General features: G+C 33.4%; 2 protein-coding genes across 7 annotated transcripts in view; one reads left to right on the top strand and one right to left on the bottom strand.

Annotated features, from left to right (window-relative positions):
• LOC138943577 (protein artichoke) overlaps nt 1-13,696 on the bottom strand; it is a 245,677-nt gene that overhangs the window by 126,897 nt on the left and 105,084 nt on the right. The window lies entirely within an intron of this gene.
• LOC138943576 (protein artichoke) overlaps nt 1-13,696 on the top strand; it is a 327,808-nt gene that overhangs the window by 60,009 nt on the left and 254,103 nt on the right. Inside the window, exon 2 of one of the 4 annotated variants that reach the window (XM_070314509.1) lies at nt 190-801. The exons of 2 other annotated variants lie outside the window; for them this stretch is intronic. The gene's annotated coding sequence lies outside the window, so the exon portion shown is untranslated. Of the gene's footprint in view, nt 1-142; nt 802-13,696 lie in introns of those variants that run through there. One more of the 4 variants, XM_070314518.1, reaches the window with a different exon arrangement.

The following is a 13,696-nucleotide window of genomic DNA, read 5'->3' on the forward strand; positions in this document are numbered from 1 at the left end:
TGATATATCGACTTTATAATACGATACAACGATCGATGAATACATTATTTAACATATTTTTAGGCGCTGAAATAATTTACTCGCTGTCGTATATAATAATATTGCGTTGAAAATATAAGCGCGTCGCGTTCCACACGTTTCTGCTTTAATATTCTTTAATATTGTTTTCAAATGTAATCCTTTTTTCAGAGTTATATTCACAATTTCATAAATCGAGATCGCAAAAGAGCGTCGCTCGAGCTAGTTTGATTTATCTCGCGCAGGATTTTTCGCGTACGGTTTATTTCTTGGAAGAGACGCGCTCGCTCCTTTTCCTGGAACGGATATTCGACGACGCGTTCCCCCCTCCCCATCTACTACTACTCAACCTGCCTAAATTGTCCGTAACCGTTACAGTAACCGTCGTATTGCATTAGCGTGCGAGATTGAAATATTTTTTCCGTATTTCTCGCCTTTTTTTATCCATCACAAGTTTATCCCGTGTATAAAGTGGATGTCGTGAGTATCGGGAATGTCGATTAGAGTCACGGAAAATCGTCTCCGTCCATTTATTAATACGCGATTATATGTTCTTTCATGTTTATAATCGGCATGGAAATAATTTTACCGCGTCATTGCATATGGCGGATTTTGGACTACGAGTGAAATAGTGATTATGAGAATAGTGATTATGCACGAGTGGACAAATTGATAGACTGTCTCGTCTCAATTTGAAGCGAAGGGAGCAACCGGAAACGGAAAGGATCTGGTGATGATCAGATGCGGAAAGAAGTGAGACATGCAAGGGCGGTGCATCGGTCGGTCAGTAGAATTTATTATTAAACATTTAAAATTGTCAATATAATTTTTAGTTTATGGAAACAATAGTATTGAAAAATCGGGGGGTTTTGTTTTTTTATTAATGATTTATAGCTCATGTATAAATATTTAGAATTAAAACTGACCATATTATCTTTGCCTCGATTATTTCTATTATTCATCATTGATGATTATTAATGATTTCATAATTATAATCGTTGAGCGCATTAATTTTACTATTTTATTAGCATTCGAAATCATCATTAATACGATTACATTTTATTTAACTCTGATCACTCTGTAATCTTAACATCCTTAACGCGTCATTTTTAGAGAATGAAAATTATCAAACATGTGCATTAACAAAATTAATCATATAAATATTTAGAATTAAAACTGACCATATTATTTTTGTCTTGATTATTTCTGTTATTCGTCATTGATGATTACTGATGATTTCATAATTATAATCGTTGAGCGCATTAATTTTACTATTTTATTAGCATTCGAAATCATCATTAATACGATTACATTTTATTTAACTCTGATCACTCTGTAATCTTAACATCCTTAACGCGTCATTTTTAGAGAATGAAAATTATCAAACATGTGCATTAACAAAATTAATCATATAAATATTTAGAATTAAAACTGACCATATTATTTTTGTCTTGATTATTTCTGTTATTCGTCATTGATGATTACTGATGATTTCATAATTATAATCGTTGAGCGCATTAATTTTACTATTTTATTAGCATTCGAAATCATCATTAATACGATTACATTTTATTTAACTCTGATCACTCTGTAATCTTAACATATATCTTTAACGCGTCATTCTTAAAAAATGAAAATTATCCAACATGTACATTAACAAAATTAAGAATACGCAACAAATTCTAGTGTATTTTATTTTTTGATTCGAGCTTTATATATATTTTTTTCACTATGGGGGGGGGGGCTGGCTTAATGTCAAGCTAGCACCCCCCCACTTTGAATGTAAATTCCTGCTAAACGGTTTGAGCAACAAAATTCGGACTACGGCAATTAATTAGCACATAATTAGCACTAAATTATTTGATGTATTTGATTTAATTTGCGTTGGTGGGGGGGCTAACTTAATATGGGTCAAATTTCATAATGTCGATTGAATTATAACTTATAATCGCGATGGTCATTTTAACTTTTTGCTTAGTATTTGAAATGTTATTGATTTTCTATTTTATATGTAATATAATAATATAATTATTTGAATAATAATTTATAAAATATGAAATACTTTTGTTATAAATTTTTATTTATTTATTTATTTATTTATATACGTGTGTCTGATATAATTAATCGCGTCTATTAAAAAATTTTAAGTTGAAAAAAATTATAGAGATATAAAATATTTCGCATGAATTTTTCAATTGTATTACGTTAAATATTTTGTACATGACAATGAATAACTATTGTATACATATTTATAATATGTGTTTAATCTTGGCGACGCGACGGTGATGTGTGTAGCGCGTTGTTGTTTACATGTCGTTGTTTGCGCGACAACAATCGAGTGAGCAGGCAGTGTCGTGATACACTTTGTATTTCGTCGTATGATTTCTCGATGCGCGATTCTTTCCTACAATTAGCGATTATCAATCAACGCGATCAATTTGATCCAATTAACGACTTATAAATATGTCAAAATAAGAGCTATTTAATGAAACCGATATTTCATATGATGTATAAATATATTTCTAGTTGAAATTGTGTAGCGACAGAAAATAATAATTAAAAATTATTGTTTTATATATATATATATAGAGAGAGAGAGAGAGAGAGGGAGAGAGAGAGTGAGTGAGAGTGAGAGAGGGGGGGGGGGGAGGGGGAGAATCAGAATTTCTGTTAAAAATTTATCACAATTTAAAGCTTGCATATATCGGTATAATTTTGGATTTCGTGTATCCAGTGATATCGCAGCAGGTAACGTGCGTGTTGCAATGCCATTTTTCATCGGGAATATGATGGACGCGAAGCGATGTTATTTTAGCTTGAAAGTAATTATTTCAGTTATTTTAGTATATATATAATCTATAATTGCTACCGTTAAACGTATAAATCGATCTGTAGAAAAATGTTGATAGTAATTACAAGCGCTCCCTTCGTGAAACAAATAGCGATATTAATTCATGTTCTAAAAATATATATTCCTGTTATGAAAATACGTACATTTTCGCAAAAAGATCATTAACAGAATCAAAAGGCTATGGTATGTGTCATATAATTTGACCGAATGATGGATGACCAAATTTATCTTCGTGCGTATCTTGTCATTAATGAGATCTTGGGAAATTTTAGTTTTGTACCAAAGATCCAGAACGTGCCGGACCTCAAACAGCTCCGATTCTATTGTATTTTATCGCGAGCATGCTTGATGTTTTCTTGAAGATACGATAATCTGAATAGTAAAGAAATAATAATAGCTACTGGATTAAATTATTATATACGAGATATAACGGAAAAATATTGGTATGTTTGTGTACACACGTCATATATTTTATATCTCCTAGAAATTTCTCTACAATCTTTAAATTACATCTTTAAATTATCTATCGTATATTTTTCTGAAAGATTTTGCAGAAATGGGAATTTATGCATCAACTGACACATGTTACGGTGCTTCTTGTCAGAATCTTTCGTAAGTTTATTACATCACCGTGATGAAAGAAATTTTAAATTTCTATGAAGGAGTTCAGATTCGATCTATGTCGAGAACTCGTTCGTGGATTGAACGGATTTATAATCTGCAAAGAGATCTGCGTAAGCGAGATTGCTTTCGCGTATTTTCTTGGCGATGACAATTCCGTAAGATAATCTCCTGGCGATGATTGAATTTTGTTGAAAACTTCTAACGTAGGAATTAGGTGCTTTCGTTACGCTTTTACATAATCGATTTATAGGCAATTCCAATCGACAATACATATTTATAGCGCTTTTATAATCTCAACTATATTCGGTTTCGTTTTTGGACTAAAAATTTTTATACATCGCCATCGGTCCGACTTAATCAAATATTTTCCGTGTCTGCCACCTTTCACATGTAAGTCAATCCATTGTTTCAGCTTGAGTCTTTGAAGTTGATGCAACGAAGTTCACACGCAACCGTAATTACCATAAGGGTATTTTTACATTTTACCAAAGGGACCCAAGCCTCGTTAATACGTAATTTGCCTAATGTTTTTCGTCTCGTGTATCGATCGCGACTTCGTAGAAGAAGAAAAAAATTAGAGTAGAAAATTTGTCGAATTACTATAAGTAAAAAAAAAAAAAAATTATGGAAATAATTATCGCATATTCTTTATACTTTCGTATATTTCAGTAAAAATTTAGTCCTGTACATATAATTGCATTGAATTATCCACGTATTAATGGTAATCGGATTTGATCAATTTCACATATTTAAATAATTATTTTGCGTGTAACGCGTTTAAATTAAATTTGATGATTACGCACATTTATAGAATTAAATAATTTAATAATAGCAAGAATCGATTCGATGATTAATGCGTAAGTACGTGCTACTGATTATAATATTACATCAACGATTATATCAAGTTACTTAATATGATATGGTATGGAGTGCATACTGTAAACGACAGTTCTGTCAATATAATGTTATGCTTGAACATGAAAGAAAATCGAGTAATGTTATCGTTGCGTTATATACCATATATATGCGCGATTAAATTTTAAACATACAAATGAAATCGTTACTAATTATTATTACCTTCTATAAGCTCATACTATAATTGTTATTTTAAATATAAATTTTATTTCATTTTGTGCGTTAATATATTTTTTTCAGATTTAAATGCTATTATTTATTTGCACAAAATGCTACGCACGATTTCTTTATAAAACCTCTCTTGTAAAAAAAAATTGAGTCTTATAATATTTCAATATGTAAAAAGTATAATTAATATAAATGCATGTATTGTATATAAGAAATTTTAGATGTTTTATAATTAAACATCGAATTAAACGCAATTTTTCTGCAAATTTCTAAAATACATTAATGCAACTTATTTCTTTCACAAACTGTTTATAAATTCACGAATTTTGTCACAGATTGATTGTGAAACATTTGTGAATTTAACTACAAGAATTATTAATATAAAATCATAGAACGTTTTTTGGAAAAGATGTTAGGTAAAAATAAAAGATGTTATATCCTCCACAAATGGGGGACACACTGTATAAATCATAACCGCATACGTCGTTTAAAGTAAGCACATGCTGTACGTATCGCATAGTAAATAATAGGGACATTTGACCTGCAATGAAATTGGATGATAACTCAAGTACTATTGTAGTTATATGATTGTCTCATCACACTATGGCAGCGTTATACGATATGGAAACAACTTAATGATACGCAAACAGCTATTCGAGTATACGGTAATCGTCTCTTTTCCTGTCAACGATTGTGCCGATTATCTTACGACACGAGATTGGAATGTTAAATATAAGATTCATGATTTAATCTTTTGTTTCTTTAAAAAAAAAAAAAAAAAAAAAAAAAAAAAAAAAAAAAACCATTTTTTATATTTGTAAAATATTTATATACTTAAATGAATAAATAATTAAGAATATTTTTTTTGTATATATACATATATGTATGTTATTGTTAAACAAACATAAAAGATAAAAAAATAATAATTTAATTATTTATTGTCTCAATTGCTACTGTTTTAAACATGAAAATTATAGTATTATCTTATAGTAGGAGTTTATTACAATATTGCACCTCGTTATTAAAAGATTAACAAACTTGCCCAAGAATAGAATATCTTCTTATTAAAATAATAATGTATGTATAAAAATATAAATATCGAATTTTTAACCTTTAAATTATGACCATCTATATAAATATAAATTTATATGTGTCTTTTTGCTTTAAATATTATAAAGGGAAAGAAGGATATATTATTTATTTAACATTCATAAAGTAATGACCTGATCGGAAGATCGGTTTAAATTATTCGCGACTAACTCCAATTTTAGAATCAATCTATGAAAATATTATTATTAAATAAATCCTCTACAATATCAAGAATCTTTTAATATCATCCATAAAAAACTCAGATCATTCTTTTACGAAGAGAAATTCCGAGTCTCGACAACACAGCGAATTATATATTCGCAATTATAAAGTTGAAACTTCCCAAGCGGCGTTTCTGTCCTCATCGTTCAAGCCCAAACTGAGATTCGAATGTCAGATAGATTGCATTTTGTCCAACGATTTATCACCGTTAGTTGCACTTGTAGCGAAAGTAATTCGTCCACGAAAGATTTGCATGCCGATGGACTGCCTCGCGAGGATACACGGCCTATTGGGGCGGGCGTGTGTCGCGCGTGTGAGGGAAATAAATCAAACGATGGCGCAATGAACAATTAACGTGTCGGGAGCTGCGCGCGGCTTTGTTATGGCAAACAAATCGCGTGAAGCGGCGCAGGCTACGCAATTTTTTTCTATTCGCTGCCGCGACCGGCTCTCGATTTAAGCTTGCCACGTTCGACGCTAACGAGAAGGAAATACCGTGACTTGTCCGGACGCTCGAGAGTCCAGGATATTCCATTAAAGGGATGGAAGAGAGGCCGAGTCAGAAACGACAGCGGATCTTGGGGAAAAAAAAAAAATAGAGAACGCTGGAGATATATATATATATCGATCGGCAGAAACACGAAATGCGGATATACAATAGCACAGGAAGAGCCGTTCATTAAATATAAGACATTTTATATCCCTACGAATCTCTTTGCAACTGTTACGCGCAATTGGATCATATATATATATATATATATATATATATATATATATATATATTTATAAACATCCTCCGAGTCTCCTTTGTATTGTCAGAGGATTCAAGTCGTAGATTCTTTCTGAGGGTGGGAAAGAGACGTCTTTTTCTCATCGAGATGTGCCTGGGAATTCTTTAATATTCGCGCGATACTGCTCCGACCTACTGTTTGCATTATTTATGACGCATGCGTGAGAGGCATTTAAAGGAACCGCATTTACTTCCCTTTTTAAAACTGGAGGAAATGACTTACTTCGCTTGAAAATATCGTGGCTTATATTCGTGTTTTTTTAATGTACTTTAAAATACGGTAAAATAAAGGAAGTGAGAGAAATAACTTTAATTTTTTCAAAATTAAAAATAGTAAACGTAAATTATGTATGTGTTATTAATTTATTAGCACAATTAAAGATTATAGTACCTATTTTGTAGCTGTTGGAACAATTATTGCTTTGAATATTATATAGATGATATAGAGGATAGACATATTATTTTATAAAAGTCTATTGTGTATACATAACAATAAGAAGTTGCTTGCTATTATGCGGAAGAAATGGAAATTGAAGTCGCGATGCACAATAGGCGGGAAAATCGTCGAGAGATAACATTTTCATAGCGTGGTAGATTAATGACGCCAGTTTTTCCGTATATTCGCGGTTAACGCGCGGCCGATGAAAATAAAGTTCGCGGTGCTGTCATCAAATTAGCACACGTGCGGAGCCATTTTCACTCGAACGCATGCAACAATGAGAGCGGAAATGGATATTCGATGTAAATGTCAACGTAGCGCAGTTCCGTAAATAGCTTTATCGGTTCACGCGCTATCCTGTATCGTGGGACGATCGGAAATTTAATATATTAATAATTTATTAGTCTCTCTCTCTCTCTCTCTCTCTCTCTCTCTCTCTCTCTCTCTCTCTCTTTCTCAACATACACTTTTGTCAATGACGCCGGTTTGTATTCGTTTCTATTATGTATTATACGCGAATTGTATGGCGATTTTCATACGGTGATTGAATGTAACTTTAATCGGTCAATGATTGAAAAATTTCTACCTAAGCTTTATCTGTATTTCTAAATTGTTTTACAATAATTTTAAAATATTATGCACTTGGAAAGATTTATGAAAAGAATTAATGTACAGTATTTAAAAGTTTATATTTTATTTTAAAAGATATATTTGAAAAAAATCTCATATATTATATAAAATATATGCGGTATCTTATATATTAAAATTTGACGTAATTTTATTTTAAGTAAGAATTTAATTGCCTGCTATCTTGTTTCAAAATGTTATCGACAATAAATAATTCTGCACGTAGGATTTAGTTTCAGCCTCTTCTTTTTCTCTCAATTCAATTTCAATTTATTTTTGGACGAAAAATTGTGCAAAATTTCGCTGGAGGATAATATGACCTTATCATCATCGTTTGTGGGATAGGGAATGAAATTGCATTTTGTTGCGAAACTACAAACTCCTTTAGAAGTTGAAAAGGAAGGATAGGAGAATATAGATATTCGGAAAGGCGAGACAAGGAAAATAATTTTCCATTTCTTTCGGATTCTTCGTTTCTTCGTGAGAATGCGTGTAATGTAGTTCAGCGGTTAAAGACAGTGCGTGAGTGTCGCATTGCAGTGCTCTCACCCCTAAAATTCGAACTTGTACGTAGTAGAAACCGTTATACCTGGCGATATTGTTAGACCGTGGTAATAGAAACTGATAGTATGACATAGCCGGAGGTCTCGTTGAATTTATTCACGGCACCGTGTAATATTCATACGCGCTCTGTATCATGCATAGAATCGCTGGCGACATCATCCGATAGATTACCGCAATGGGATTAAAGTTAATTATCATTGAGATCGATGCGAATGCGGCCGTCCGCGAAATATTATCTCATTGTCAGTGCATCATTACAAATAAATAGTATTATTTATCGCGACTATTTTTAATGATCTTCTTAAAAACTATCATCAATAGAGTCATTTTATTAATCTTTTTTCTTTATTTTTAAGTAACACATTTTGCGAATAAATAATGAGAGAGAGAGAGAGAGAGAGAGAGAGAGAGAGAGAGAGAGAGAGAGAGAGAGAGAGAGAGAGAGAGCAAAGTTCTTCGGTAGGGTTTTTATATTCGCGTCAGCCTCACCACGATCAAAGTGCAATTAAAATTGTTGCAGTAACTTTTATTTACGTTTTGCTTCGTTATTATTATACCGTGTTTTGTACATTTAATTTTTTTTTAATTATATGTTATAATTACTAATATAATTGACATTTGTTAATTAAAAAATTATATAAATATAGAAAACGCAAATTATTATTTTGTAAATGTAAAACACACGACGAAACGATTCATTTTCTAAATGATGATTATTGACTTTGAAAAATCGATAGATTATAGTTCGAAATGCATAAGACGAAGAATCAATCTTATCTATTACGTTCAGATACAGTTAATTAATTTGTAATACACAGTTAAATTGTAATATACTATATTAAATTGTAATATAATATTGTAATACACATTAAAAATTTTCGATGATACACATCGCGCATATTTCATCTGTGTCTTTGATTTGTTTCATTTTTTTGTTTACGTGCTATACGCAATTATAACCGAAAAAACAAAGAGACTCATTTGCTCGTCAAAAGCGACGCGTCAGTCTTTCTGTGTCTACGTGTGTCTGTTGTGCGACAAAAGAAACGTAATTAATTAATTCTATCTTTGACTCTATCGAGACATGGCCTTCATTCGCTTTGTATTTGACAAATTGAAAGAAACACGCTCCTATGCGGCGGAGGAGTATCAATGTTAATCATACAGCTCGTTCCCAAAGCCATTGTTTAGCCATATGCTTTTTACATTTTAAATGTTTTTGTTTATTAGCCTTAGTTTATGTATCGCATTCTTTGTTATCATATCAATTTTTTTACTTACATATTTCAATAATCTCTTTTCCATTCTTGTTATATAGATTTAGTTACGTATTTACTGTAGAAAATGCACGAACGTAAATGTTTTCGCGATGTAAGATAATCTTTGACACATTGTTAATTCTACATTATCTCTCCGGTATTACTTGCGCGAAGAGTTAACTCGCGCACGTAAGTCGTTCCCGTTGTGCCGCTCCTTGATAGTTTCCGCGATCGTAATTTTATGCATCATAAATTCGACTTATGCAGAGATGACCGCACGAGAAGACGGAAAATTTATGTCGTTTTAACAATGCACTTTCAACCGTATCGAAAATGCAAAATCTGGCGCGGCTGATAATTTCGTTTTTCATTGATATCGGTCCATTATCGGCGAAGTGAATGTGAGTTACGTCAATACGATATCTCCAGACGATGCTTGGAATTGACTTGCCGATGTTTATGACGCGATCCGCCGCAAACTAGAAGGGTAACTCCGAGTCGATTCTTGGCGACGACGTCGAGAGGGGAGGAGAAAGGAAGGCGATAAGCAAGGGCGTCCCATTGTTAGCTCGGTATCTTTGACCGGGTTGTACGAGGAAAGTAGCTTTCCAATGTCGATATGACGACGATGCCACCGACGAGAGACCGAACCTAAACCTTATCTCGGTTCTCGAGGGACGTTACCGTATCGAAGAAACCGTTAGTACAATTCTCCACCCTCCGCCGTGTCCCGTCGCTGCAAAGGGCTGTGTGTTTTACGTTTACGGCCTGCTTGTGGTATCTAATGGATCCTGAAACGTCCAAGTATCCTTTACCAACTCGTGCACGCGTTTGCACACGGCTTGCAGGTATCGTATTCTCTTTTTACACACATCGCTTACAAGAAATCCACAAGTTTGTTCACATACCCAGCTGTTTTCGTAAATGTTTATGAGATGGGTGAAGAGCGATCTCGAGTAAGAAATGTTTACATGTTTGAAAAAGCAAATAGGCAAATGGCATTACAAATGTGCATCCGTACACCATTCTATGACAAATAATAATAATAATAATAATAATAATAATAATAATAATAATAATAATGTGCTAAAACACTTTATCGTAAGAGAATTGCGTTTAAAAATTCTGCAAATGGACGGAAATGAGAAGTATATGATGTACAATATTTTTAAAGTATCTATTGAGGGTGTGACATAAAAAATTTACGTATATGTATATAGTAGACAGCTTAAATATTTACATTATTATTTTAGCTAAAAATTTAAATAAATAGGAAGCACGTATATATAATGTAATAAATGCAAGGCCATTAAATTTATTTATCGTGCGCGCAATGAAATTTACCCTATCGCATAATTTATTATAATGTATTCCGAGGAGAAATTACTTTCAGTCGTTTGTGGGACTATATCTCGTACAAGTCTACAAAGTGTCACTGCAGATTGAACAATGGAGTTACAAAGTTTCTGTTTTAAAATCTTCGTTTTGCGTGAGATCGCTTGACAAAAAGGTCATTTCGATGATAATCTACGTTCTACGTCATAGTGAGGGAAGACCTCGTTAACCGGACTCCCTACATTTCTCTCTCTTTCTAAATCGATTATTATATTATGTGTTACGATGTAAACGATGTTAAACTCTAATACTATTCTTTTTAGGTCTTCTATGGTCTTATAATAAATTTATTAGTAGTATAGAATAGATTTATTTCTAGTTATGCTTTTGGTAATTATTCTAATCTATATATTTGAGTGATATAAATTTTAATCAACTTCGGCGACTGGAATAAATAGGATAATAAAGATTTGAAGAGAAATTTCTATTCCATAAAATCTTATCGATTGTTTCATTATAATCTTATTAAAATTACGTTATTATTGGCTAAATTTATTCGAATAAAGAGATTCTGATTCAGCAAGAGACAACAAACGGTTAAATTAAATTCATTTCACTTTGATATAATTAAATCTCTTCTTTTCAATCCGTCTACGCTTAATCTTTATCTTCTTAAATTAATAAAAAGTAATTACAGGATTATTTTTTTTTTTTCGATTCGCCAATATACCACCAATAAATTATTTAGTGTATTATAATTTCGAAATATAATTCGCTTAAATATTGCTGTTTTGTCACTCGCATGTACCGGACAAACGGGTCGACATATTTTTTTGTATGACCCTGTAGAGAGAGAGAGGCTTGCATTCTTCGCGAAGGGGTGTCACGGCCTCCAAAGGTGTATCGATTAGTCTTACGAGAGCGCGGGTGCCACGAAAGTAGTACATTCCACTACTTGCATCGTATTTTTATTATCTCGCAGCCGTGAATATAAACACGGAGGCCACAAGAGCTACGTCATGGTAGAAACACATGGATGGATGACAGGTGGTTGGTTCGACGGTGACGCCGCGTTATAAAACAACGCGAATCCGCGAGCGGGCGAGTATCATTAAATGAATCACTCTTATCGACATATAAATACGCATTGTTTCCTCGATGCATCATTGCCGTTCTATCGATATTCGCCGTGCTTTATACCGCCGTTCGTCTGGAAAATGAACGGCCGCGTCTTCTCAAAATGTATTATACATGTTTCCTCGCTGTCGGCGAGCGCGACGTGCTCAATATTTCCCGTGCAATAAATCAACCGCCTTGGGAGGGGCGTGCGTTCTGCGATATACAGTGCCCGAAAGGAGTCGATCGTGTAGGTCGTGGAATCAGGAACGTGAGACGAAATCTCCGGGATATATGAAAAACTGCTGAATCTAGAGAGCTGAGGCTACAACGAATTTTGCGGGGCCGCGATTAATTCGCGTGTAATTCACTCGTAGCTCGCAAGATCGAGCATCGGGGCCAGGCTTTTACCCTCAAACGTCACTCTCAAACGGGGCCGTTCGATCGCGTTCGGGCACACGCGTGTTTCGTGTCTCTTGATTTATTGCTGTTCCCCGATACATTTATGCATCGGCAGTCCTAAATCGCGAACGAAAAGGATACGATTCCGTGGACGGATAAGGAAGGATAAAGATTGGACGGGACGAGATGTGTAGAGGTTGTCGGTGAACGGGATCTCGATGATCGAACTCGTGCGTTTTGCGCGGAAGGACCGACGATCTCGATTCGAAGAAGTTTCCAGCACGAACGAGAGTCGCGTAGAGCATGTACTCTCTCGTGACACCTACAAAATAAATGAAATCTTTTATCATATCTTACAAGCATAATGTTCCCTGAATTATTTGCTCTCGAGATATCCACGTCCCGACTTCTTTGCTTGCGAAATAAGCTTGAAAAAGGATTAAAAAAGATTCGCGCGACTCAAACTACAAAAATTAAGTGTTTTAAAGAAAAAATTAGGGATAATATTAATTAATAATAGTAATAATTAATAAGAATAATAATTTTATTTAAATAGAGCTTAATATATATGTATCTTTGAAATAAATCTTTTGAACTTGTTCTTTATAATGCGTTTCATAAGCTCGCATTGTTCGGAAACGAGTGTAACTTTTGTTAGTTTTTGTATAGATGTTAGATAAAAAAGAAGCGAAAGTGGAATGTGCAGTACTTTCTCAGTCGATGATTGCGGCGTCGTATTATGCGACGCTGTTCACATTTTCGCAATGTAGTCGCCATGTTTACCGTGGACTTTTAAATGAGAATGCCGGCTATTCGATTGCGATCGTTTATTTAGGAGAGAGCATTCACAAATAGCATTCGCAAATACGACGTGCTCTTCGCGCATTTAAAACGATGTATGAAGTATATGCAATATATTTCTCTTTTTTGAGGAAACTATTTGTGTGATTGATATTAGAACGATGATTATACATGCGCACAGAGAGAGAAAGATGTCATTGTGAACGTTCGATATTTTCTTTCAGGCATTGTAAAAGCCACGCTTACAATTCCCTTGTGATTCATTGCGAGAAAAAGTATAAGAAAATGCACGTTTGCCTTTCGTTATTGCAATTCGATATATATGTATATGTATTATTTCGTTTCTTTTATCGATTTCTCTATATTTTTCACCTATAATATTTTATATTACGTATTTACTCATAACTATACGCTTTGCTTTATCGCTGCATTTTCGTATTATATAATTGCTTTGTCGAACGGGTACAATTTTGGAA

This window comes from Polyergus mexicanus, unplaced genomic scaffold, assembly GCF_030449975.1.
Source record: "Polyergus mexicanus isolate NDT 795.1 unplaced genomic scaffold, iyPolMexi1.0 SCAF_27, whole genome shotgun sequence".
Taxonomy (NCBI): Eukaryota; Metazoa; Arthropoda; class Insecta; order Hymenoptera; family Formicidae; genus Polyergus; species Polyergus mexicanus.